This window comes from Falco biarmicus, chromosome Z (assembly GCF_023638135.1).
Source record: "Falco biarmicus isolate bFalBia1 chromosome Z, bFalBia1.pri, whole genome shotgun sequence".
NCBI classification, from domain to species: domain Eukaryota; kingdom Metazoa; phylum Chordata; class Aves; order Falconiformes; family Falconidae; genus Falco; species Falco biarmicus.
The window spans coordinates 60343760-60370529 of NC_079311.1; the positions used below are offsets into that span (position 1 = coordinate 60343760).

Genomic DNA, 26770 nt, shown 5'->3' on the forward strand with positions numbered 1-26770 from the left:
CTAATCCCAGTCAGGGCAGGAAAGCAGGTTTCAGTAATATTAGTGATTCCTGACAATCAGTCCTTCTCACTGTATATAGACTTCCTCTTTCACTGATAGCTTCTATGTAAGTGTATCTCTTTTCCCAGACTTCATGATGGCCCTATTTATAATAAATTATTTGCATGCACAGGCTAACGTACCTGCTTATCTTCAGAAACAACTAAAGAGCGCGTAACTAACAGACCCTACATTTTTGAAGTCAGTGTTCTGTAGTATGTGGTAGAAAGAAGCAGGGAAAAGAAAGGTAAAACATAGTCTATTTAGCACATCTGAAAATGAGCTCAAGCTCTTTTTAGTTCCAGCAGCTGCCTATAATGGAAAAAATGAAGACTGGCTGTTGCCAGAAAAGTGGGCAGTAAGAAATAACAGATGTGAAATTTCAGCAACATCACTGGTTAGGTCAGTCATACAGACAGCTTCAGAGCCAGGGGACTGCAGTGTTCTGAGAGGCATGCTTGCTTGTTGAGCTGCTGAACTGCTCCTCTTGCTTAGCTGAATTTACTCAGTGACCTCACCTGTGAATGCAATCGGCAGGAAATACTCACATCCTCACAAGCATGTGTGGGCTCTGTGTAAAAGGTCCTCAATTAAACTTAGACACTACATTTTCCAAAGTAATTTTAACATTTCACTTCTCTTTTCCTCCATCCTACTCACCTTTATTTCACGGTCACTTAGGACAAGCAGGTAAGAAAAGACAAGTCCTTCAGAACAAGATCTTATTACATGAGGGTCACAAAGAAAGTAAGATCAAAGAAACCAATCTAATCTAGTGTACACCTTTTCAAGAGAAAGGGCAGTGGGTGAAAACCACCCTTCAAAGAGTCAACTCAAATTACAGAAGCCATTTTCAAGGAAGAATGAAGTTTCTTGACAAGAGTTTAAAGGGGAAATTATGAATACAGGATCTGCAGAATTTATCACATCAAGAGCAAATTCTGTCAGCTCAATTTGCAAGATTAAGTGGAATTTGATTAAAATTAAATAGAATTGAAGTTATATTTAGACATCAGAAATATGCCTTGAAATTGTACTGTGGATCACAAAGATGATTGCTACTTCAGAAAAACCGATAATAAAGCTATTTTAGAAAAAAGTATGTCCAGTGAAGAATATGTAGCAGCAGAACTGAAGTTGGGCTGTCCACATCCATTGCAAGTCATTCTTCTGCTACCTTCAAGATCTGGTTGTAAAATGCAACTCTTAATAAGCCTAGATTTTCATACTATGTCTCATCTGGTGTATTTATGACCTGTTGCTGAAAGAAACAGCACTACTCTCCCCACCTATTTCCAGCTGCTTTTCCCCTCTTCGTCCCTTGTGTTACATCTAGCAATTTCTCAGCCACAGGACAAGCCAGGCCAGTGTAGTTATCTGATGTAGTTTTCCTTCCAGTTTTTTATTGAATCAGCAGCTTACCCCGAACTCACCTTGGAGCTGGGGGCTGATGTGAGAGAGGGGAAGAACAGGCTGAAGCAGTACTGCGACTTTTGGCATCAGCCTGCAGTTGTGCAACAGATGCAATGCTAAACTATGCCCTGAACACTATTACTAGCTTATTCTTGCAGAATGAATATTCAGGCATCTTCATGATTCCACCTCACGCAGTGAGTCCCTGGGAGTTAAATGTCACAGCATGAGAGAAACTCTGCAAGTAGAAACAGTAATACTACAGCAACTGAAGGACTCCACAGGCACCAAAGCCCAGTGAGATAAACTGAGGTACATCTGCACAAAAGGCCTTACAATCCAAACAGATAAAAAGAGTAAAAAATTAATTAACGTTCCTACCATCACTTAGCAGGTTAGTAACAGAGGCAGAAATCAAATGCAAGAGTAAGGACAGGCAGCTCTATCTGCTACGCCACACACTGCTTCCTCTAGCTGCAACTGCTATTTACTCTCTGGTTGTGGCATGGCAACTCCTGTCAAGAACTGCACTAGGTTCCAGAAATAACAAAAATAAAATTAGCCATTGTATTTGCTGCTCCATAAGCAAATTATCAGTTCAATGTGGTTTATAGCATCTGAAGGTTGCCAGTGTCTTCCCAAGGAAAGAGCACCAAACTTTAATATTCTCCTGACTCAGTAACTCATCCTTTCTCTCCCCACTCTGATAATGGACAAAAGTAAAGTATAGAAAAATGTCCACTGCTATTTTTGTTTCTATTAAATGGGAGTAGTTAAATGGAATTTTGGATTAGTGCTTTAATATCACCTTAAAGTTCTCCAAAGAAGTAAACAAAGATAAATTATATGAAAAAGAAGGAAAAAAAAGGCAAAGCAGAGACACAGAAAAGAGGTTGCTCATAGAGGAAAAGCAGTACAAATATGTAACTTCCTAGTTACTCTGGCTGTTAACAAACACAAGTAAAACCAGCAACACTGGCTACTGCTCTGTTTTTTGCCTCCAGAGGTAAAAAATCCACTCTGCCTCTGTGCTGTTATGTACACAGTGCAAGACTGTATTGATATAAACAAAACCATACATCCCAAACCAAACAAAACCCAAAGACCAACTCCTTGTCCCCATTTGTATTCTGCTGTGAACTATATGGGATTAACACAATATGGGACCTTTCAGTAACCTCAGAACTATTACCAAACTCTCTATTTTGGGCTTAAGATACGGCAGGGCTTCATCATGATGAAACCTAAAACATAATTCCTGAAGTCACAAAGCACTGTCATGAGGCAAAGTTCAGCACATGGATGACAGCTAGAACACCTTCAGAAAACCGCAGCTTTCCTTTCTCTGCAAGTTATCATGAAGTGAGAAAAAACCTCCAGAAAAACACTCTGCTTGCTTTCCTTCATGGTTTTTTCTCAGAGTTGTTTCCAGGCCAGAAGCACAACCCTCTGCCTCCAGCGCTATCTGGAGCCCTATGCAGGAAAGCTAGTAAGTATTATTACCTGAAGAGGAACCAGACTGGCTGGTCAAATCATTTCTTGTCATGTGACACAGAAGCACATTTATCACATCAGCTGGCAGACTCCAGAGTAGCTGGGATGCCAAAAGCCCACTGTCCAAGAACTGGACCTATGTATCAACCTGTGGCAAACACAGTGGCAAGTGGCTGGTAAAACTTACCTGCTAAAAGAGGGGATCAAACGTCCAAATCTTCAGGGACTGAGACAGAGTCCGCAGGCTAACATTCCACAACCAGACTAACACCTACTGCCTTCCAGAGATGTCCAACACCAACATCTAGTGCAGCATCTGACCTTTGCTGAGGTATCTCACCAGAGTGCGGATCACCGTCAGCTGTGATGTGGGTGTCCTGGAAGGAGCTTATCAACTCTGCATGAAGCAGGCAAATCTTGATCAACAGTATTTTAGTTTTACATATAACAACTGGTGATTTGTTGCCTAATAATTTTGGAGTCTATTTTTCATGTTTATTAGAAAAGGAATTATAAGCCTGTATCATACTCGTATTGCAACAACAGAAGCATACATCCAAGTCAGGGAGTACGTGAATGCTCTTACAATTAAACTGAAACCCTGGGGAGAAAAGAGGAGGAAAGAGTAAGCAAAATACCAAAGATTTCTTTAAAAGCTTATCAGAAGGTAATTTTACCCTTTACATTTTATCTCAGGTGTTTATTTCTCACTTCCAGTTACAATTTTATTAATTATTTTATTGCAACTGAAGTGAAGATGTTTATGGAATTAAGTGCTTGCCTACTTTCAAATGTTTCCCCAAGACAACTTACACAATGCCTGTGAAGAAAACTCAGACAACTAAGCCTTTTCTGTGCTCTTCAACACATCTGGAGAAAAACTATATTATTCATATATTCCATTATGAAGGGAAAGTTATAATTTCTTTCAACATATCAGATCTGCAGAGGGCTCATCTTATTAACTGTGCAATTTCACCATCACCACTACACTTAACCCTCTACACTGGCTTCCCACCTACAGCTGCTGATGGTTGCTCAAGTCATTGTTTAAGTTAATTTCATGTTCCTAATGCACATGCCAGTGGTGTTCTTCTGTTGCTAAGCATTACAGAGCTCCCCTCTTAACTGGTCTGGGGCACGTTACTGGGTCTTAACTCGTCTAAGACACTATAAAATAGGTCATATTATCTGTTACACTACCCAAGAAGCAGTTTAAAGTTAGTAAGAAGTCTCTTTAATTCTTAAAAAGCATCAAACTTGAAAGAATGAATACCTGTATTTGTTATTAAATAAAGCCATATAAACTTGTCTACAATGTACCAATGCTAGATGGATTACCATGGAGTACACAATTCAGTTGTCCACTAGCAACTGCTGTTGAAGTTTCCTATGGTATCATTTCACTATAATCCATAATATGAGCAAGGTTCCAGTTTAGCAAAAGCCAGTGCTGCAGCTTTTTCCATGTTCCACAGAACTCTTAAATACTTCCTTAGTTTCTAAAGAAACATCATTTTAACTGCATTTCATTAGCCCTTATCTTCTTTTTAGAAGATAAGCAAGAAGAAGCATGTATTTTCTGATTCTCCAGTGAATCAGGGCTGCCTATCAGAGCATCCTACCACAACAGTCATCACACTAATCATAAAATACCAAGTATCAGCGCTCTTGCATCACATGAATTATCGAGTTGTTTATAAGGCTACTTCTGAACACACTGAGTCACCAACAAGCAGCAGTCACAAGCAAGTTTTAGGGTTACTTTAAAAAACACTGAGTACATTTTCTTTAAATTTCCCTTAAACAACAGGTATGCTTAGCTTGACAGGATAGCTTTTATTTTCAGAATGTTTGAGACAAGTGATTTCTGAACATCAAGCATATGGTATTATCAGATCCTACAAGTGAAGATGCACAGACCAGAATTGTCCATTGTACACTAGTAAAGAAACTAGTTTCAGCTTTTTGTGGGATCAATACGTGCACTGGAGTGGTACCTTTGAGTTAACGCATCTGTTGCAACATAGTGGCAAACTAGTGCCCTGTCAAACCCTTAACTTACAGAGAACATGAATAAATGTGTCACACTGGCACATCGGTAAAATAAGCCATATATATATGTATCATATAGGTATCTCAGCAAGGACAAGAGTGGTTGGTGAGGTTCAATATAGTTCGAATTCCTTCTTGCACAGTTCTTCACAATCCTGAAATTTAATGTGGCTCCTATGAAGACTACACTTAAGGGCAAGGGCAAAACATGGATTTTTCTATGGGAACCTGAATGTTGTTTGGGTCTTTCTGGTATCCACTGTGACCATAAACATCCTAGACAACCGAACACATTCAAAGTGGGCAAGGACCTGTAACATGCATTCTAGAGTACTAAATGAACTAATATAAGTACCAGAAAACATATCACTTATTTCTGAGGACTCCTGAATGCCCCGGCAAACACTTCAGAAGCAGGAAAGAACAAATTTCATTCTTATCAAGGAGGAGGAATAAGGTGGATGCAAAGTGCACAGGAACTATCAATTCATTCCACTTATGCATTGATGACACCATGAAGGACGACACAGCTTAGTCCTGAGAATTGTCAGAGGGTGGAGGATGGGAGCACCAGGGTAGAGAAACAGTAGGCAAAAAGGAACTATCCAAAAATAACCAACAAATTCACTTAAAATTTATTTATTTGCTTTTCCTGGTAAAATACAAGCAGAAACTGAAAGGAGATAGTAAATATAAAATGACATACAGGTAAATGTTCTAAACTGATAAATTCCTTAGAAGTTTTAACAAAACGGTACTCTTAGAACTATACAAACATAATTTTCAGAAGTCATTGAAGCAAAAAAGAAGGCAAAAGCAAGAAAAGAGTTTCTCACACTATTGTGTTTGGTTCTTGGACACCACAGTCAACAGCACATGCAACCACATGTATGGGGGCTAAAAACTTAAAATATTCTGCCAACAGCACTGAAAACAAACAAGATCTCATAAATACAAAATATTTCACATAAATTGTCTCTGTTATGGAAACCAGAGAAATAGAAATACTCCATTATTCTAAATAACAACCTCTTGGCAATAATATGCAGTCACTTTTTTAAAGTATTACCATTTTTATTATCATTATTATTATTATTTCTACTACTATTATTAAGTACAAACAACAGTTGGTGAGTTTATCTCTGCATTTGTAACACTCTCTTTGGCAGCCTATGCCCACAGCCAGGGAAGTGCAAATAATATATTTATAAATGCCTTACTAAATGAAAGTTCCCTTTAAAAAGTATTTGAAATTTTTAAAGCTCTTCCTTGGCTCCTTCCTGCATTCTTCTTGAGTCACAACATGTACATAATTGGCACATAGGATGCAAAGAATCAGCAATGAGAAGGGTGTAGGTGATCAATAAAATTATTTACTTTTACAAAGGACACCACAGTTTGCAGAGGAGGAGTTAAGAATCACCAACATAAATTGGGGCTTTAAAGACAAAAAAACTAACCTCCCAGTAATTTATTAACTTACCTTAGGTTTCCACATATTCTATAATAATATCTGATTTTATAATTGCTTAATGTATACACTTGTGTGATTCTGAGAAGTCTGGATTCAGGCATCATTCATCTAATACAATGTGTCATGGTGTATGTTACTGCTTCAACAGGTATAGGTTAAACCATTTTGCTGGAAGTATTTCTAGTTCAGTATTTTCTAAGTCAAGGTGGTGGTGGGGAGGAGGTTTTACTTCTCAAAAGCAGTCACTGAGACTACCTACTCTTCACCTCTTAAAATCTGTGCTTAAAAGTCATTGGAACAGGAACTTGGTGCTCAGAAGAAAATACTCAAAAGGCATAACTTCCTGCACATCTTTCATCCCTCAAACAGCAGTCAAACTTCAGAGTCAGACAGCATGTGAAAATACCAAATAATATAATCTCAATTTCATTTACTCACCGCTGTTCCAAGTCCTTAGGTCTTGGTCAACCACTTCAAACGCCTGGCAATACCTAGAGAAATAATTGACATAAAATGTAAGTAAGGTACAGAGCCAAAAACATTAAAACAGTATTTATGACTAATATTGGTGGCTGGAACAGTACAACTCCACTTGTAAGGTAACATTTCACTACCAGGACACTTCTCTTTTGCTAGAAATGCAGCATTCTAGACATTGCTATAACCACTAAGGAGCTAAGAAAAACAAGCACAAGCACTAGACTTCAGAAGAGCTGACTTTGGCCTCTCCAGGGATCCGCCTGGTAAAGTACCATGGGATAAAGACCTGAAGAGAAGAGGGGTCCTTCAAAGATCACCTCCTCCAAGCTCAGGAGCAATGCATCCCAACAAAGAAGAAGTCAGGCAAAAAGGCCAGGAGGTCTGCATGGATGAACAAGGAGCTCATGGACAAGCTCAAACACAAAAAGCAAGTCTACAGTGGGTGGAAGCAAGCACAGGTAGCCTGGGAGAAATAAAGGGAAATTGTCCAAGCAGCCAGGGATCAGGAAAGCTAAAGAAAGCCCTGACAGAATTAAGTCTGGCCAGGGATGTGAAGGGCATCAAGAAAAGCTTCTGTATGTACACTGGTGATCAAAAGGAAGACTAGGGAAAACACAGACCCTCTCCAGAAGGAGACAGGAGAACTGGTTACCCAGGATTATGGAGAAGGCCAAGGTACGCAATGACTTTTTTGCCTTTGTCTTCACCAACAAGTGCTCCAGCTACACTATCCTGCACTGCATCAAAACAAGCATGACCAGCAGGTTGAGGCAGGTGATTCTCCCCCTCTACTCTGCTCTCATGAGACCCCACCTGGAGTACTGTGTTCACCCCTGGAGCCCCCAACGTAAGAAGGACATGGACCTGTTGGGATGAGTCCAGAGGAGGGCCATGAAGATGACCAGAGGGCTGGAGCAGCTCTCCTGTGAAGACAGGCTGAGAGAGTTGGGGTTGTTCAGCCTGGAGAAGAGAAGGCTCCAAGGAGACCTTATAGCAGCCTTCCAGTATCTAAAAGGGGCCTACAAGAAAGCTGGAGAGGGACTCTTTACAAGGGCATTTAGTGATAGCACTAAATGTTTTAAACTAAAAGAGGGTAGATTTAGATTAGATATTAGGAAGAAATTAGGAACAATCTCCCCAGAGAAGTTGTGGATGTCCCCTCTCTGTAAGTGTTCAAGACCAGGCTAGATGGGGCTTTGAGAAACATGGTCTAGTGGAGGGTGTCCCTGCCCATGGCGCAGGGGTTGGAACTAGATTATCTTTAAGGTCTTTTTCAACCCAAACCATTCTATTGTTGTATGATTCTATGAGTAACACATAAATCAGTAAGCATGCACAAAACTGCATCTTTTTCTCTTTCTATTTTACTAACAAATTATTCAAAGATTTGAAAATACATTTAAAATTATTTGTATATTCTATTGGGATTTATAACAACATTTTAAAGTCAGGTATGACTTGGGAATAACTCCCAAAATTCCTAAACGACTGGAATAAAAACCTAAACAACATAGCATGTTCACCCCACAAGCTTATGAAACATACCTTCAAACGCCTTCCACCATCCCACACATATATTTCATGGAATTCAACAAGGACAATGATGAAGTCCAGTACCTGAGATGGTCTAATCCCTTGGACAGACTGGGCACTGACCACCCAGGGCACAGCTCTCTGAAATGGAGCTGGGAGCCTGGGCAAACAGTTAGCTAGTTGACTAAACAGGAGCTAGCAGTTAGCTCTGGCAGCAAGGAAGGCCAAGAATATCCTGGGATATATCTACAGGCTAAGCTCCCACTAATAAGTGATTATTCACCTTTAGCCAGCACTCAAAGAATACATGTCTGGAATATCACATCCAGCGTCGGATCCCCAGTACCAAGAAGTAATAAAATAAGGTAATAAAGGTAAGGTAAGGTTGATTCAGTGATGCTGAACTACAGGGTTTCCCACAATAATAGCAAATTCCACATTTTTGTACATACATCAGGACAGGATATATGAAGAACCTCCCCTCACATAAAAGAACAAAGTGCATCAGAAGGTCAGTAGACTCATAACAAAGAGAGATAAATGGTCTTGGTGAAAACGGTTTAACAACAGAAAAATCGACACAAAACTCCTAACAAAGCATGCTGTCAAGGACAGAGGAAAACATACTGGGAGCACTGGTATGCCAAAATGGTCTCTAAATTCCTGGCACACACAATATTCCTCCAGAAAAAAAACAAAAACAAACGACTCTACTAAGTAGCTGTGGTTACTCCAACTTTCCTCTTCTGTCTCAAAAGCAGTTAACATGGCAATGAAAATGCAACAGTGTTAGCAGAGACTACGTTTCATGAACGAAAAAGGCCAAATTGTTTTCTTTTAGATCCCAGCACCCAAAAATGCGTGACCAAATTTAAGTACGTGAAAATGATGGATTGCTCAGACAGTAAGAATTAAGCGGTGCTTTTAAGGAAAATATCCTTGCCTGGAGTCTGGGCTCCCTAAGAAAGAGAAGTGGTATGGGGCAGTGAGACAGGATCAGCCCATTGAGGAGGCTGTAGAAGAGCCTTCTCTCACAGATCCCGTCCCCCTGCCAAAGGCATGGCAATGATCTTCCTTACCCACATACAAGAAATGACGACAAAAAAAAAAAAAAAAAAAAAAAAAAAAAACCAACCAAAAAACAAACACAAAGGCGGAGCAGAACAATTACTGCATTAAAAAGAAAGGCTCTTTTTTGCCACCACAATTGTGACAAAGCTAACAAGAAGAAACCCCACAGGCCTTCTACTGCCCCATCACTGCAAAGGCTGTGTGCACTTTCCTTATGCTGCAGATGGCCAAAATGAAACCCAAAGCCTCCCAAACAAATCAGAATGAGAAAACCACATGTATGCTCTCACTCCTTCTCTCAGGAGCTCTTCCATACTGATTGTGCAATAACTCAGATTTCCTCAACAGTTGGTAAAAATACCGAAAATCCATTTCTTCGTTCCTATTCAACTAGCTGTAAATTTGGCTGCATCACACAAACACTACCCCGACACTGCCCACCCCCACAGAAAAACAAACAAACAAAAAAAAAGAAAACATGACAGTCTTCATTTCTAGCTCCTTTCTCATTTGCAAGGGAGAAATGCTTTAATATAATTCAGAAAGAAAAAGTCTCTATGCCAAGTAGACCCACTGATTTAATTTTTTTTATTTACAGTCGACAGGAGAAACAAATAGTTTGGACACTGTTAAGAGAACAGTTTGATAACATCCCCGTATCACATACCCTGGCTTTGCACACAACAGGAATTAGGTATACTTAGCCTCCCCAGCAAAAATAAAATTAAAAAAGAATACAGACATATCCGCTGAATCTTAAAACATCCCTTTCAAGTAGCTTTTTCTTCAGTTATACTACTGTGCGATACTTCCATGTATTATATAACAGCCAGCATCCGAATCAAAGAAATATTTACTTACTTCAGGAAGGTTTGTATGACCAATTATGTCACTATGAATAGAAATAATATATTCAATGAGTCTTTTGTCTTTTGCTATCGATGCATAACAGTATAAAATAAAAAAAAGCCCTACTATTTCATAGGCATCATTAAGGCTACCTTCAGAAACAACAGCAAAACAAGAAGGGGAAAGTATTTTCTTAGGGATACACTGCTAGCAGGTTAAAACAAAACAAAACTCTAAATATTTAGAGTTACAATGCTAAACACCACGGGAAACTAACAGCTTGAGATACAGTATAGATTTTTTAACATTTCGTCTCAGGCTGATTGTTCTCAGTTTCATACAAACCTACAAAAGAAAAAAATGAATTCCAGTTTTTCCTTTTGTGTTATCTACCTAATTTGTTCAGTCTAGAAGATCATGCTACATATGTATGCAATTTAAAGCAAATTCAAAAGAGTATACTGTACAGACCAACATAATTTGCAATCTATTTCAATAAGAACAAAAAAAATTTCACTTTACACTACAAAAAATATTTCACCCAAATGCACCTGCCCTGAAGTTTGCAACTAATAAAAGCCAGATGTACTTATAATTCACTGTTGATCCCTGCTCTTAATGCCTGTTTTCCCACTGCACCACCTTAACCAAGAAAGCTGTACAGCATAGTTTTACACATCATTAAAATGTTTAAACCAAATACTATGTTTTTATAATACTAGCAATTCCCACAAAACTAAACAGAATAAATACAGAAGCATTAGGACCCACAATGTGCATGAAAGATTCCTCTTAGCCTGTTACCTAATACATTAAGCACCCGAGTGATAAGTGAATCAAATTACCACACTACTTTAACAAGTAAGTGAAGCAAAAGATGTACAAATTTATTTTTAGTGAAGTTATTCTCTAAAATGAGTTTTGTCTTTTAGGGTTTGTTTTACCTAAGCATAAAGCTTTAGCTGAAGTTAGTAATATAGAACACATCAGCCAGGAGCCCCATCCCATGTTCACAGAAATCAGTGGGAGCTCTCATCTTCAGCGTTACCCATGAGGATGAAAGGACATAAATTGTTTACTTTAAAGGCAGTGCAAAAGCACTTGACAAGTTCACTTTACAGCATGCTTCTTGAGTTGCATTTCTGTGTCACAGGGACAGAGCAAAAAGTCATCCTTCCAGGACAGCACAGTGAGTTACGCCACAGCCAGCGCTTTGGTCTTGTTCCATACAACCCATCACCTCTACCACCCAGCCCAAGGCAGCCAAACCCAGCAGTTTCGCAGCAGTATCTCCAGCAAGAACATCCAGAGTCACTAAAAATGCTCCTTGCCTCCATTTTGGCCTTAAAGCCGCTCCAGGTGGCTGCAGCTTGGCCATTATTGAGGGGGTCCAGACAAGAAGTGACTCAGAAAGCAGCTTCACTGTGGGGCCAGCACCTGCCGCCTGCATGTGGATGGTGAGAGAAACAGGTCCCATGGACAGCCCAGCAATCATCAGGCATTTAGGCAGGTTCCAGGTCAACCCCACAGCAGCTGGGACTGGAACAGGCACATGGCTAACACAGCTCCAGCGCAGGCTGATGGCCCCAAGCTGAGCTGAAGCAGGCTTCTGGGCCCCCAGGCAGGAGCTCAAGCAGGACCCAGGGGAAGCCGAGGCTCATTAGTACCGGTGGGGGCCCTGACCTTGGGTTGCTAATTAAATGCTCTAACCAGCAGCATGCTCCTCAGCAATGAGCTAGAATCACTTCACAAGTCAAGCTATACTTTCTAAATGTCAGCTGGCTTAATAAATAACAATTTCTAATGAGTATTATTAGCATCCAAATTATTGCCCCCAGATTACCACACACTGTGTCCTGCAAAATGCTAAGTTTACAAATAAAGCTGTCTGCTGGCAGAAGTGGAACAGAATGACTCCAAGGGAGAGAGCTCAGTTATCTTCTCCTGAAGGCCTGGAGATGGCAAGTGTGGAGTTTTGTTAAGGCAGAAGCAATTAATGCACTTTTTTATTTAATTGGTAGACAGTCCAAGCCTGTTGCAGAAGGCTGCAGAGCTGTCCCATCTTGATAGTCTGGAAAAAAAGGCATGTTATCACACACACTCACACGTACACATACTCTTTAAACATGCAGCTGCAGGGTTTGTTTTGTTTTCAATCCAACACCTTCTCCAGCCAAAATTATACTGAAGAGTATCATCCTAGTGACACAAGCTGTGAAATCAATGAAACAATCATGAAAATGTCAAAATTACCTTATAAATTTCCTGTGTTTTCCAATACTCTTGCACCATGACTAAATTAGGAACCTCAGCCTAAAAAAAAAAAAAAAATGCCCTAAGCATCATACCTTCCCCCCCACACCCCAAGAAAAGCAGACTTTTTTTAACTTTCAACTTCCTTTACATTTAAGACAAGGTATGTAACAAAGCAACCAAACACTGAACAGGTACTGACCTTCTAAGACACAGACAAGCTGTTAACAATTTCAAACTCCTCAATGGTACCTTAAGCATACATTCTACATTGGACTAATTTCCATGCCTTCCTCACAGCTTTCGTCTTCATAGATGCAATTAAAAAAATACACATAAAAAGTTGCTTACCCACAGGTACTACCTGTGACCTTCCACCTGTGAAATGCTGGTTTTTAATCATGAAACACTTCAATGATTCATGTAATGATTTTACTAAGTGACAAAATCGAGAGCTTAGGCCATTCAATTTGACCTGAAAGCAAAGTTTTCTACTGAAAATAGTCTATCTGAACATTATCCAACCAATAGGCCTATCATGCAGCTTAATTCAAAGCTAAAAATACTGCTTAGCTCTTCTCCAGCTCATGTCCTAGGACTGATTTTCAGTCTTCTAAAAAACAACCACCAAAACCCAAACCCAACATAAATAAAAATTAAATAAAAATTAGACCCTGAGCAACATTCCATGTGCCTTTCTTGAGTGTTTCAGTAAAATCATGTTATGGAAATGAAAAATCCTTACTCAAGTCTTATCTGTCCAGTTTGCCTGCTCTGGAGAACATCCTGCACTTTCTACAGACCTCTGAAGAGTCCTGAGCCATCTCCATCCAGGCCGCTTTTCCAACATGAGCTTACAAGCCCACAAAGAGGCACTCCTTTGAAGCTAACCCAAGAAACGGGAAACGAGCTAGCCACTGCTTGTTAAGAGTTAAAAATTATAATCAGTTTTCAGATGGAAGAATTAGCTAGCCCCGGGGATGGTGGGAATTGAACAGCAACTAAGAAATATGTTAACTGTGGTTTTGTTTACCGCAGAGAAGCATTCCTTTGCCGTTTTAATTTTTGTCATTTTAAGCTTTCTCTGGAGCCAATTTGCTAGAACACTGCTAAAGGGATGATCTTCTTTTCAGAAAATGTCCTGGTAATACAAGACATAAAATTATCTGGGTTTAGTTCTTCCTGAAGCCCATAACACCCTCTTCGAAGACTGTCACAGCACACACTGAAAAGTTATGATTATTCTTTACATTCCTCTAAAAATTCTTTAAAATAGTCTTTAAAATACATTTTTCAGTAAACTGAGATATAACTTCTTGACAAGTTATGTGCTCCTATGGCAACATTTTATTTTCCCTAGATTTCTACTACTCTTTTTACTAGCTAAAAGAAAACTGTGAACAATTGTCTCCACATAGAGATGTACACAAAAAGAGAAGAATCACATCTAAAAAAGATCTCCTGACACAGGGCAAGAAGAGGTCTCTGTTTCTGCTTTTCTTTTCCCTTTCCAGACTATTATAAATTAATTCTTTACAAAGACATGCTAGTACTTACCTTTATCATTTCCTATAGAAAGGTACCTGCAAGGCTGAATTGGAGTGTCATAGGTCAACTTTAGGCTTAAATAATGGGCTTGTAGAGTAATCCATGAAGGATTCAGTTTAAATTGGAATGGTGGGAGGATGGGGTGGGGTAGAGAAGGCGGCCACCCAACTTTTTTTTACCCCTCTTTCCCAGCTGAGGGTAAAACTGACCATTGCCTCCACTGTCTTTAGTAGTCCCTTCCAACTTGTATAGTTCTAACTATAAATAATGGAATATAAAACTTAATCAGATGTGTTTCCCTTGAACGTGCATTCTAAGACACATACTGTAAGTCCATTTAAAATACTCCGAAATTATTAAACATCAAAGATGCTGTTTCTCACCTGAGCTTTACCAGCTCCATACACAACAACTGACTGTACCCCATGCTTTTGACTATTAAAGGCTCAGAAAATGGCATTTATTAAAAGTCTTGATCAGGCACAAGATACCTACATCATCTACATTCACTAAGTTGTGTTTAAAGAACATGAAATACTTAGCTACTGATGTCATTCTAGACAAAGGCTAAAAAACAAGACATGGGGGTATAAAGATGTTTATTTAAAATATTATCATCTCTTTTTTTCTTTTGCAAAGCACATAAACAAAGTAATATCCATGAAAGAAAGTTATTTTGAAACAAAACATGAAAAACTAAGGTCAAGCAAATCTCCCCAAAAACAGAGAGAAGGAAGAAATTGGTCACTTCACACAGCACAAGCAAAACATCTTCAGGAAATCCATATGAAGCTTTTAAGGAATACATAAACTCTGCTATAACCTTCACAGATCTCTCCAGCAGTCAAGCTAGGAACACCACCTCTCTGAAACATAACAAACATTTCTGAAAGCTTCTGTCCTCTCCACCTCTCAAAACATTGCTATTTTATTAACAATTAACATTTTAATTTGCATTAGCCATTTACTTGCTACCAGAATAAACACAATGATGAATGTGCAAGATGAGAAGCTAAGGAACAGCCAACAACGCAGTGCGATGAAGGACTCCCATTACTACTCCTTGGAAGACAAGAACATGCATCACTCCTACTCTCACACCCCACATCAAGTTGGGGGCGGGGGGCAACGACTACTTTCAGAGAAAAACTATCTGCACCTGAGTTCACAGCCCTCTTAACCCTTCAATATAATATGATTTTTTACTTTTATTTTAAAGTAAAAGATTAAAAACTCCAATGGCCTTTAAAAGCTTCCAAGGCACCACTATAAACCCCGAAACAAGACACAACCCTGTCTGTTTAATCAAGTTTGTCAAAATTTAAGAAGCAACAAATTTGTTAGGTTCTCCCTCCCTGCCCCCTTTTTTTCTGCAGGTTCAGCAAAGCAAATTATTTTCAGGCTACACTGAATCAAATAAGTGAAAATGATCTTACATGTATAAGCTACTATAGCTTATTATTGTGCACTATATCGATATGACAAGGGGTAGTAGCTTTAAACTGAAAGAGGCAGATTAGATCAGACATTGGGAAGAAATTCTTTACTATGAGGGTTGTGAGGGACTTGAACACTTCAAGGCCAGGTTGGATGGGGCTTTGAGCAACCTCGTCTCACGGAAGGTGTCCCTGCCCATGGCAGGGGGTGTTGGAACTAGGTATCTTTAAGGTCCCTTCCGACCCAAACCATTCTACAATTCTATGAAGTTATAAATCTTAACAGTTTCCATTCACCAGCAACTGAAAATGCAGATTCCTACTAGTAGGCACTGTTTCAATATTTATACAGTATGAGAGAAGGCAATCACACTGGGAACAATTATCAATAGCCCTGTTTCCATAAGCTTTCTTATCAATTACAAAGAAAGTAATTCCAGGAACAAGGATCCAACAATTCCCTAAGTCTCAGTGACTGCCCAATGGATTCAAAATCATACTTCTGTAAATTTTCTCTAAGTTCCAGAGTTCCTGAAGACTAACCTTCTCTCTCTCAAAACTACCTTTCCAAAGTAGTTGCATGGACTATTTTTTCAAGTCATTTTTCCAGTGAAGGCTGGAGTTTAGAACACAACATGAGTAAATTTTCTGACCTAATTGCTTTCTTATGGTATTCCAGCAACTGATGACTTGAAATCTCTTACAGGCAGCGCTGGCTGGCTTAAATAATAGCTTTTCCAAGCACACAGAGGACACGCATGTATTTTACTCCCTAATATCCTTTACAGCAGCAAAGACTTGTCAAATAAAGGAAGAAAACTACATGTATATACACAATCTCTCTTCATATTCATACACATAATACCAGCTCCATTCAGGTGGTCCCCTGAGGTTTTGGCTCTCTAGAGTTAAATACCTGAAACAGACGCTTTTCTTGTTCATTTATTAGTTTTCAAAGGACTGCTCAGAGAATGAAGCCTAAGAAAAATGCAAATTCTCCACTCTACGCTCAACTAACAAAGCATCCAATCAGTTCCCACTAAGCTCCAGTTGGTTTCATGTCCACATGTAAGCCATTAAGAGTACATTGTTTGAAACTTAATTCCACATCTGTTCTTCTGTGGGACTTGGAAAGCAGATGAATTTTTCTGACAATTGTTTGCAGAGTGCATAATCACAAGCATGTGTAATAGTATTCCAAAGTGCAAAGGGAAAACACCATGACTCTAAGAAGGTTTTTTTTGCTGAATATTTTTGTTTCTTTACTAAGTAAGACAAAAAAATAAGATGCTGTCAGATGGAAACAATTCATAAATGCCTGAGAAGCCATCCACTATAACTAAAAAGACAAAGTAAAATCCAGCTTTTCTTCCTAAAGGTCATCATTTCATGTCCCAGTAGTTTACTCAGAGGGCCAAAATCCATTTTACGGCCTGCCAGGTAACTTTTAAAAACTAAGCAGAAGTGAAAAAATCCTGCAGAACTACAACACAGAAAATATATGCTCTGCAGTTGTGCGAGAAGGTTCCAGGCTATTACAGTATAAGAGTCAGCATCTTTTGAATGGATCACAAATTTAAGTGATAAGGATGTATTTTCTTTTGATGTCTATAAAATGCTGATAAGCACAGAAAGGAAAAATAGGTAACAACTCTTCACTGTATTTGCAAGTGAAAGTGCTGATGGTGTCAAAGCATACTGGGGAATGTAAGGTTCAGGAAAGCACTTTTTACATCCAAGATGGAGTTAAGCTGAGGAAGTCTGCCACGGTTTGCTGTGGATGCTAAATTTCACATATGCTCTAGAAATAACGGACCAAGTTAATGAAGGAAGGATCCACAGCCAGCCATTAAATACGAACAACTGCCTCCTTTGACCAAGTAAGTCCTCAGGATGCAAAGCAGTGGAGACTATGAAAGCATCACTGTAAATTTGCTCTGTACTTTAAGCCACTGGCTGTTACCAGCTACTGTGTTTAAATGAAACACTCACTGATTAACTATTTTATTTATGGCCTTATGCTATTACCTTGGACCTTCATTTGACCTATACATATAACAACTGCAAAAGTGACGTTACCTACAGTGATTGAGAAACAAACACAGGAAGGGATCAGGGCAGATGAAAGACACTTTTTCTAAAGAATTATTTTATTTTACTTAATTCTGAGCTTAAAGTAACAATTAGTCAGCTATGAGGATGCGTTAAAGAACAGCCAAATTTCAGTTCAGTCACACCAAACTGATGACTCAGTCAAAAGAAACAAGATACTGATGCCAACTCCTACAATGTTACTCTGATCTTCCAGGCACTTGGTGTTTTCTTAAAACTGGGGATGCCTGAGATATGCAATTACTTCACATTGTAAGAGGTGTTTTCAAACTTTTCTCCACAATCATGAGGTCTAGATACATGGACAACAACAGAAAAGCAACAAGAAAAAAGAAAAACAAAACAAACAAACAAAAAAACCCAACAAAAAAACCCCACAACAAAACAAACAAAAAAAAAGGCACACAGCAAACCAAACCACTTTATTTGTAAAAGAAGTGTCATTATTTTCAGCCCTGTGTCATCCCTCCGCCCACCACGTTGTTACTGGCAACTAGAAACCAGGACAAACCTGGGCAGTGCCATACATGGCCAGTGCTGAAACACTGCATCACCCTGGATGAAGCAGATGAAGCACATCAATGAGAAACAGAGACTTCCTAGAGTGAAAAAAGAGAAACGGTGCAGGAGAAACCAAATTCAAGTAACAGAGTGCTTATAATTTCTGTAAAAACCTCCACATATAAGGAATAACAATCTGCCTACAGCAAAGGACACTGTCGGGTTCTAAAAGTATTCTGCTCAGCAAAATTGCTATCTGACATTACTTAATTAGGACTTCCATTTAAAATGTATAGGATAACTGATTCCATAAGTCAGGCAAAAAGAGAACCCACTGCATACGATAATTATGTATTTTCACTTTTATTATTTAACTTAAAGAGTATCATGAACAAACAAATTTCCCTCCTGTGCATCCAACACTGCTGATGTCAGGACAGCCCTGAAGCTGAGCGTCCATGCTGCCAAGTCACCAGTCCCACATGAGTCTGCTTACTTCAAATGTTGGGAAATGTCCCAAGGAAGACCCACGAAGTTTCTTTCATGTGCAATGGGCGCTAGAAGAGAGGTACTCCTAAGTTTTTTTAGTTTGAGTACCCTCTGCCAATACGATTTCCTAACAGATGTCAGAATGTATATATACATATATACATATTAAAAACTAAAAAAACACCAGACAACACCCCCATATTTATACTGAAGACTACGAACATACATGCTTTAAAGACTCCTATAGTGTTTTTTTTCTGTTAGTGTGACCAAAAGGCTAAATGAAATTCAATACACATAGGAGTCCCATAAGTCTCTTCCACTTTGTCCTTCTGTAACTGTACTAAAAGCTTGTCTGGAGTCTTACTCTCAAGGCATCTGGAGTTGACACTTCTATTTATCCAGCTAAAGAAAGGTCCCCTGCTGCTTCCCTGCCAATACCATGAAGAATTTAATGTATCAGCAGGGAGTCAAAGCTTGAAACTCAATCCAGTATTTTCATAAAACAATTCACAGACTTGCACTGACTTTTTTGACTTAAAGAGCAAAGCAATTTGGAGCTAGATTAATCCACTCATGTTTCCAGCAGTGGGGGAAGGAGGAAGAGCACCATAACATGAGCCACCAAATTGATTTTAACATACTGAGACAGAAAAGAAATCCCTATTAGAGTCCCTTCATACCTTCTTAAAATATCACACCAGCTATTTAATGCCTCCTATTAAATAAGGAGGGATGAACACCAAGCACCAGGTACCAAATAAAGGCAATGAAATAAAATCGGAACCAAGAAAAAAGAAGAGATTGGTTTTTTACTTTGCAGGAGGCAGAACAGTGGCTTATAACCTAATCTTAACTATACCAATACCTGTGGCAACCGGGAAAAAAAAAATCAAGAGGAGGATTCAGATCAAAGGAGCATTCATGTGCAAAGCTGAACTGATCCCCCTTTTCATAATTGAACAAGAAGACAGGTGCTCAACACAGAAGGAAACCCCATTCTACCACATACAATGATGAATTTCTCAAACACTAAACAACACTTCCACTTTTATTATACATCCAGTAAAATGTGCATCAGCAAGGCTTGTTATTCCAAGTTTATCTTTGCCTTTCTGAAACAGACCAGAAGTTTATAGTGGGTTTTCTTCCAGTTATGTAACTGTTCAAAGTGATACAAAAAGATAGCTCTCAAAGACTAAAAGAAGTAATAGAAGAGTAAAAAACAAGAAAATTATAAAGATAGGCATTTCTTCTATTTCTCTAGGGCTTTTTTTAGCCACCAGACATCAGAGAGAACTACTATTCTTATATATAGACTTTTAGGTAATATAAAGTCTTACATAATCTTAAACATCCTTTTAATTCCCAGGGCACCCACTGTTAATATCCTAAAATCTGTCTTCATTTTCCAAATTCTGAATCAAGGTCAACGTATCTCAGAGAGCCAGGATTTATAAATGTCAAGACTTTGATTCATCAGAAATACTTAATGTAAGCAAGAAACAGGTTATAGAGAGTAATCCAGGAGCACAGCAGAAAATAACTGATCATACAACAAACCCCTTGGTTTACATATAATCAAGTGTTAAGGCCATTGGACATCATAAATATGACCTGCACATAACAGGAAGAGAGTTTTCACTACCAGTAACAGAAATTATGTATCTTCACAAGTCATAGGCTGGATAGATTATTTCACAATCACCAAATGCCCAGCAAGGACAGCAATATACTAGAATAAACACTAAAGTCTCTTCAGCTTTCTCCCATTTTCTGGAAACACAGTTCATCCAGCAAAGGTCGTTCAGGACTGTGCATCCAGGTACAGTGTTCCAGTTTCCACATATGGCAGGTCATCTAGAGGTAATGCTACTCCTAAAAATTCAGTCAATTAACAGTACCTGTCCTTTCTTTGCCTTCTGAATACTGTATATTCTTGTTAAAAATATTTCACATGGGTGGTTTTAGGAAGAGTGCACACTGATTAAAGATTCCTAATGATTAACTCAAAATCTAACTGAACTAAAAAAACCCTCACAGAAACTAGTATTAAATACTGCTAATTTCTTGGTGTATATTCCAGGCATTTGTAACATTCCTCTCCGATATTACTGTGAATTAACATTCTTTTATAAGGTTACATGTCATGTACTTTTATCAGGTCACATGTCACGGTACATGTATAGTTATTTGTAAAGCACGTTCTCAAGTTTAAAAATACTTCTAAAGGCCTGTATGTCTATAACGAGATTTCTTTTTCTTTTATTCATACAGCCTAAACAGTTTGCTTTTAATGAAAGACAAACTAGTCTGGATGACAGCATATATCGTGATTGTCTCTCAAACCTTTATGCCTAACATAAATGGTTTTCCACAGAGTCAATCAAAAGCATCTTGCTCCTGAAACACGTATTTTTTTAATGACTAGAATCAAAGATCAATTAACTAAATGCTACTTCATTTTCTCCAATTATTAACATTATTTTCTTCCTAAACATCATACAGTGTTTTCCATGATCGCATTACAGCCAAGCTTAGAAAATATTTATATGTGGTTTTAAAAGCCTGATCAGGGAAGATTTTTCTGGCCAGTTTGGTTGCCTTAATTATTCCTTTTGACAATATTAAGGACTGCATGGATCACCAATCAGAAACCTCTGAGGCCAGGGACTCAGTTCCACATAGCCTTTAGTCATACTTTTTTTTTTATTATTTCACATTTTTATTGAATAATATTAAAGGTGCTATCACATTTGGCTTGTTAAAATGTGTTGTCTATGATTATCAGCTAGCAAGAATGAAATTCAGAGGCAGCTGCTGCTATCGAACAAGGCAAATAGAAACCTTCTCTTTCTGTGTCCTCAAAATCAGAAGCTCTGTGGAGCTTTTCGAAAATCTGCTTTTATTTAAAACCAAAGTTGAATGCTGGGCTACAAAAAGTAGGTTCTTCATTAAAATAAGTATCTATGACTTTCAGGTTTATCATAGCATTGCAGTCAAAATTCTTTGCAGTGATTATCTTTTAGTTTATTTAAGGCTTTAACTTATCTAATCTTCTTGACTACCTACCACTGAACAATTAAATGATTAACATTCAAGAACCCTGCTATTCTGGGTCTGCCTTTTTTGGTCAAAGACTTTATTCCAGCACCAGGATCTTACTGGTTGAAAGGCAAAGTCCTGGTTATTGAGAGCTACAGTTTCATTTAATGCCTGATCAGATTCAAAGAACTGAATGCCACGACAAGAAAATGCTTAAGAGTTAAAAAAAAAAAAAAGAAAAGCCCAACAGGCACTGTTTGAAGATGAAGGAAAAGTGTGTCCTCTGTAAGCACAGAACACATTTAACCTGGAATCTGTTCTGGATCTTCACACCTGGACGGCAATCAAACTACATGGCTCAGCCAAAAAGCTTCTTAATAGCAATGAACTGGCTAGGTGCATACAAAAGTGCATTTCAGCCAGGTAAAATCTAAGCTGCAGTACTAAAGAGCCAGTGGCCAAACAACTCGCCTCCACACCAACAGTCTCGTCACAGACAATAGTTATTTTTTTAAAACTTTCAGCTTTATGAAACACTTCCATTTCTTTGGGAATCTTGCCTTAGCCTGATAGGGATGTGACTCTCATTTTTCTGCCTGTATGGAAGGACAACCCTGTCTAAACGTCTTTTAAAAGTTAACTTTGGACTAATATTTTTCAATTTGTGGCACACACTATCTAAATGGAAATGTCCTAAGTTAGTATTTATACAAATTATTAAAAAAACTAAAATGTGAAGGAAAAACAGTGGAGGTTGAAGACGCTTTAATTACTCATAAAGGGAAGCAAGAATCCTTTTCTTTAATTCCTCTTTTCTGAATGTCTATTTAAAAAAAAAAGAACGCTTTTGTCTAGATTATAAAACAGAATTCCTTATGCTTAATGCTTTCAGCAGAAAAACAAAAAAACTTTGAGATTTGTGAAGGAAAGCTGTGAGGCCAACTGTGAGGCCAGAATATAATTTTAATACTCCTACAAAAGAAAAAAAAAATACAAACAAACAACAAAGCCTTCATGGCAAATTTCTATGCCACGTTTATGCAGCAATCAAGTGTGACTTTAAAGCCACCATTAACAAACAATAAACAGTAGGAACCGATATTTAAGGCTATTGCCTAAACATAAGAAAACATGAAATTCATATTAGTGCTTTTGAATACAGTGTAATACAGCTCTCCTTTCCAATGAGGCTAGGAGCAGTAGAGATGAAAGACACTCCTCAAAAGAGGAAGAAAAAAATACCTTATAATTTACCTTACTTATTGTATTTACAGGTTGTGTAAATTACTACCACTTAAAGCAAAGTATTGATTACTAAAGGAAAGCATGAAGGGGACACTTTCTTTGTTTATGTGGTTTTGGTAAGCAACATGTTTACATTACCCCAACCAGCTTTTCAGTTCAATAATTCTCCCCCCTTTTACAAGACAAATGCATTCCTGTATTCAGTCAAAAGGATATCTGTAAATTGAGAGTATTTTCCTGGTTCAACACAATGTTAATGGGATTTCCATTTGTTTCCTGTTTGAATTTCTGATAAATGCATCTTTGTTATTTCTGAGTATTACCCCAAAAAAAGCTAAGGAGTTACATTTGCCAGACCCTCATCCATGTGAGTGACAGCAGCTCTACTCACAGACCTCCACACCACAAAAATCCATCTGTCTGAGATGTTCTGATGTGCATACAGTTCATTTTATTGGTTATTCAGTTAAACCTCACACCTAGTATTTTCATTTTCTTTCTTTATGAATTCACAAACACAGAAACTATACGGCAGCCACCAAAACCAACCACAACCAGCCACCACAGCAATTTCAAAAGTACTCTGTGCCCTAAGGAACCAGGCTAACAAAGTAAAACTGGTTTAAAAACAGAATACCTGCAGCTAATGAATACCCTTTCAGGGACACACATACCAGGTTAAATTAGTGATACTAGGTCAGCTTGCAGCTATTTCCTGTCCCCTATCCCTCCCCAATACAAATAGAAAAAACAAATGTTTAGATCAAGTAAAGATCCACAGAAAGATTTGCAACTGTTCACTGTTCAAGGCCATAAGAACAGTCTCTGGAACAGAGACGAGATCTCCACACTCTTCTCCTTGAAAGCCACGAGCTACATAATGAAGTCAGGGCCAATCTCCATGTCCCTACTGCAGAAAGAGGGGTGCATTCCTAGCTGTGCAGTGACACAGCTTCAGTGGGACCAAAGAGGGTGGCCCCATGCTGGTGACCTGCCAGCTCCAGCCCCTCTGGCCAGTAGAGGTGGGACAATGTGAACCACCTTGCAGCAAGGACAGAAATGCACCTTCACAGCCAAGTGCTCTAATGATGTAGGTACCTGATCAGGAGCAGAACTGCATCTTAATGCTCCAGTAATTCCTCTTTTTTTTTTCCCCCTTTGTGGAAAATTAAAAGTTTAGCAGGAAAGGGCTCCAGCCCAGGCCTCCCTCCTGAGCAAGAAAAGAGTGGAACCTTCAGGGAGGTGGGGGTGCATGTGGCAGGTTTCTTCCCTTGAACATCCTTGCCGTGGACCATTTGAGGAGGTGCAGTAGCTGAAACACACCAATGCAGCTTTGTCCAGCATTTTAACATTCTTGCTGTCTGAAGCAAAGCAAAGATACACAGACCTACCTTTTAAAAATTTACTTTAAAATTAATATAAACACATTCTATTTTTTCACAGCAATATCAAAACCTATACAGACAGCTTGTTGCCTCTGGTTCCCCCCATACTTGAGTGTACCTGGGGACTGGATCAAGCAACCCACGTGCAGCCAAAATGCCCTGCTTGCAAGTTACTGCTTGCTTTTTGGAAGCTTTCATTTTGCCTTTCAACCAGCTTCCTTCAGCTGTGTTTCACCTCTCAGTTACAACAACTCTGCTCCCTCAACAGTTGCTCTCTCCCTCCATGCTGGCGACTCTTCCTCCAAGATCCACTTTTTAAAAGGCTGTACCAATGGCTCTTTTCTTTGTTCTCTTCCTGTGGAAATTAAAATTTGTTGAAACTTTATGCCTCTAAACTGTAGCTAAGGAAACTGGTTTTATCTGGTGTGCAATTCTTCCTTAGCTCTGTCCACTGGGAGCTGCTGGATACAGGAACTTGTCTATTCCCAGACAGGTGGGGGGCTAGCTCAGCCATTCTAGTCCCCTCACAGAATCAACATGCAGGAAGGGGATGTAAAAATAGATACAAGGATACAAAGAGCTTACAAAACCATATGAGTTTACTAATATAATCTTTAAATTGCACATCGATAAATCCCCCCAAATCTTTCCTATATAAGCATTACTGACCAATTTAAAATCTTTACTTAAATGCATTCAACAGCTTAATAGTTTCAAGATTACAACAAAAAGAGGAACAGTATCTCTTGCTCTTTTACTTTAATACCATAGTTTTAACCCCTGTTCAAGTGGATGTTCAGGAAACAAAGGGTTTGGCTAAAGTGTACATTTTCTAGAGTATTATTTTTAGTTTGCTTAATGCTAAAGGAATTCACTACAAGCTCTCCATGGCATGGAACAATGTTCCCACCAGTTTCTCTGTTACAAATTAATGAAAAGCTGGCTGCTCATTCTCTGCCTAAAGGCATCTACCATGCATCATAAACTTCAGCCATGGGCAATGAGGAGCATATCAGGGTATAACCTTACTTAAATAGTCCAAAGGAAGCTCTCTGCTTCACATTCATTGCATTGAGATGATCTCTTGCGCCTTAATTCTTGCGCTGTCTCCTCTTCTCTCATTACCAGACTTCTCCAAAAGCATCACGATGTTCAGAAAAAAATGAGAAGTCTACTGAGCCTCTTTAAAGCACAGTATGCAGGACAATCACATGTATTTTTAACAGCCACACTCCACAACCAAAATGCAATGTTGAGTTCGAAGAACAAGAATCAAGGATTTGCAAAATTGCATCAAAAAGACTCAGTGATGATCTTTGCATTAAAAGTCCTACTCTAAACAAAACCTATAAAGCATTTTAGCTGTGTATTTCAGACCAATGCCTAGAAACAAAGCTACAAAGAGCCCCTCACCCAAACCCCTGCTCTTTGACTGTTTGTATCAATAGCAAAGCAATATAAAATTATTTTCATATTTGAATATGAAATCATTTGGCTACAAAAGAAGAAAAACACAAAAGCAACAACAAATAAATTATATATGCTAAGAAATTGTTTTCAAAGTGCTAAACACTGGTGTCATTCAACTGCCCCTGCTTGTGTCAGTAGGAATAACTTCAAGCTGTTACTGGCTAGTATAGAATAACTTAATTTTTAAACACTAGAAATACTTAAATAAAGTTTTAATACTACACTAGATTTGATCTATTGGGCTTATAAACCCTGCCAGTCAAAATTCTCTGTTTCTAAATAAAAGGGACATTTTACAATTTAAAATAGAGAAGAACCAGGGGATTGTAATAATCTAACTTAAACATAGTGTGTGTTATTAGGTAATAGTAAAAGGAATTTATTTTAAAAAACATGTTTTAAGTAATCATTTATGATCACTGGGCTAGAAAGCATTAGCCTACCTGCCAAAACCTGTGGTTTGTTTTTGATTTCTGTACCTTGAAACAGTATTGACAAATGTGCACTGGAAACACCCATAAAACATTTTCCCTTAATTTTAAGATTGGTATTTCATAGCAGGCGACATACTGGCCCCATCTTTCACCTACCAACCTGGTCTTTATTTTGAGCAGTCTTTCCTTTCCCCAGCTCAATGAGTTCTGCTGTGTATGCAGCTCCAAGTAACATGCAGTAGACAATGACATGGTCTAGCACAAACTTGCAACTCCTAGCACAGAGTTGCAAACTGCACACACTGGTATTCTCCATGCAACCTAGCAAGCAGTAAGGACAGACGAATCATCCATCTAATCCTTTTCACCGCTAAGGCTCCTAATACAGAATATGAAGAAATACAAAATGTGAAATCATCAACTTTTGGAGGAGTAAAGCCTGAT

The 26770-nt window shown here is 38.6% G+C and overlaps 1 protein-coding gene across 1 annotated transcript in view; it reads right to left on the reverse strand.

Annotated features, from left to right (window-relative positions):
- Positions 1 to 26770, reverse strand: part of LHFPL2 (LHFPL tetraspan subfamily member 2) — a 125621-nt gene that overhangs the window by 55669 nt on the left and 43182 nt on the right. The window contains exon 2 of the mRNA XM_056325337.1: positions 6914 to 6966. The gene's annotated coding sequence lies outside the window, so the exon portion shown is untranslated. The remainder of the gene's footprint in view (positions 1 to 6913; positions 6967 to 26770) is intronic.